The sequence below is a fragment of the Solanum tuberosum genome, unplaced genomic scaffold (assembly GCF_000226075.1).
Source record: "Solanum tuberosum cultivar DM 1-3 516 R44 unplaced genomic scaffold, SolTub_3.0 scf00474, whole genome shotgun sequence".
Taxonomy (NCBI): domain Eukaryota; kingdom Viridiplantae; phylum Streptophyta; class Magnoliopsida; order Solanales; family Solanaceae; genus Solanum; species Solanum tuberosum.
The window spans coordinates 120855-123396 of NW_006239392.1; the positions used below are offsets into that span (position 1 = coordinate 120855).

Sequence of the window (2542 nt, forward strand, 5' to 3'; positions counted from 1 at the left end):
TTACCTCAAACGGGAACCCCAAACCACTATCCGAGCTCACCAACGCGTTGTCCTCAAAAAATCTCACAACTTTTCCTGTTGGATCGCCCAAATCGGTTGAGAGATGAGAGAGTTATGAGGGTTTAAGGTTTGGGAATGTTTGCTGATATATCTGCATTATATAGCAGATTTTCTGCAATATTTTCCCAAAATTAAAAACTCCGAAGGGGTGCTCCGAACTCGTTCGAAATTCTGTGCACGCAAATGAGATATGCAATCATACCAAATTTGATATTCCTGACTCAATGGCGTAGTCAAAATTTCCATACGAGGTCATCTTGACAAAAAGTGGGTCCCACACCCAAATGCCATTTTAAGACAAAAACCACAAAAGAGCTCAAAAAAATATCAAAAACCACGAGACACAAAAGAAAGGTCAATCTAGACCAAACTTGACATTCCGAAGCTAACCGCGCTGACAATATTCTCATCCGAGCGCGTTTACTCAGAATGTTGACCAAAGTCAAACTTAGGCTTAAACTTAAAGTTAAAACGCCTAATCGCACCGACTCACACTGAAAACCTCGGGAGTCATGCCGACCATGCTACAAGCCTAAAATGACCTTTTCGAAGCTGATGGAATCATCAGAATTGGATTCTGATGTCATCTTCTTGAACCTTTGATCGAAAATGATCGTTCAAGGTTCATAAGCTCTAAAACACTAAAACTCACACTAAAACCAAACGAACGACCAGGTGACCGAACTGTCAGTCCCAGCAAGTGATAAATGACTTGCGGTCACTACAGGAACGCTCTAAACGATACACAGAAGTTAAGACACAGAAATGACCAGGAGGGTCATTACAGATGGGTGGGGATGGGCGACGATGCGGGTGGGTCGGGGATGGGTCGGGGTGAGAGAGGACTGAGAGTGGAGTGAGAGATGACTTAGGGTTTTGATATTATCATTCTTTTTTAAGAGAAGTGTTTAATTTACCGACTACGGGATGTCGGTATCTTTTAAAATAATTATCTATATTTAAAAATATTTAATAAATACCGACATCGTGAAGTCGATATTATTTAAATAAATTAATAATTTAAATATACCGACCTCTTAAGGTCGGTATTTATTAATTTATTTTAATATAAACTCATCTCTTGAGGTTGATTTTATTAATTAAAATTACATATATAAATTAAAATTACATATATATATAAATTTAATTTAACTACACATCAATAGAAGTTTAATTTAATAAATTTAATTTTATCGATCAAGTTAATTTTATAAATTTAAATTGTATACCTCATAATTATATAAATTTAATTTTATCGATCAACAAATTAAAGTTTATCAATATCAAATTTAATATATAAATCTCCTTGAATTGATCATCGGTATTTCTTTTAAGGCAAAAGTACTCATTACCCCCCTGAACTTGAAGCTTTTTATACGGTGTACACCTAAACTAAATTTCGTTTTAATTACCCCCGAACTTGTTTATTCCTCTGTCGCGTACACCTTTTTCGTCCACCTACTCCTGTTGGGACTACACGCGCGCGTCAGCTGTCTAAATTGGTGATGTGGATTTCCACCTGGATAAATTAATATTGCAAAAAATAAATTTCTTAAATTTAAAATTCATTGTTTAAAAGTTATTTTTGAATAAGGGCTGATTTCGCGGAACTCCTTCTGGATTTGGGTTTTTCTAGACGTGAAGTTGGTCGATTAAATTTCAAATTTGTCTGAAATTCTTACCAAGTAAGTGTTAATCTTTCTTTCCTTTAATTTTCATTTACATTTTGCCCAATTTTTCGTTTAAAATATGCCAAATATTAAAGAAAAATGGAGACTTTATGTTTTTTTACCGTTGTAGCTTTGTGATGTGGCAAAAAATCACTTCCTCACGCGCCTAGTAGAGTGTGTTTTCAATTTATACGCCAGGTGGACGAAAAAGGTGTACGCGACGGAGGAATAAACAAGTTCGGGGGGTAATTAAAACGGAATTTAGTTTAGGTGTACACCGTATAAAAAGCTTCAAGTTCAGGGGGGTAATGAGTACTTTTGCCTTTCTTTAATTGATAATGTATTTCATATTTGAACCACTAATACATAAGACTTGATTTGTTAAACTACTCGAGGAGTATATAATTAATCAACGTATTTCATACTCCGATGAATTATCCTTTACATGTTATCATTGCCTACGATATGATCACTACACTTGACATCCATTCAAGATCGAACGTATATAATAATATTATCTCGCATTTCATACTCGAATATATTATATGTTAGCTCTTCACCTTTATATCATGACATGATATATTAAGTTCATGATTTGACGACATACTGATAGAATTTGTACATTACTCTAGAAATATAAGTATAATTATCTCTTAATTCATATCAACGTAGTTTCATACTCTAAATATGGATTAAAGATACATTTTTTCTTATTCAACGAATTCTAACTTTTTATTTATAAAAGTATACAAAATTGTTATACTTTTTTAAATAATTAATTGTAGGTGTAAAATGAAAATTTAGTATTATGC

General features: G+C 33.5%; 1 non-coding gene across 1 annotated transcript; it reads right to left on the reverse strand.

The window, feature by feature from the left end:
* Positions 1–534: 534 nt before the first annotated feature.
* On the reverse strand, positions 535–582 carry MIR8032F (microRNA MIR8032f). The gene has a single exon (NR_130394.1). It is a non-coding gene; the product is annotated as a microRNA MIR8032f (primary transcript).
* Between the last annotated feature and the right edge of the window lie 1960 nt (positions 583–2542).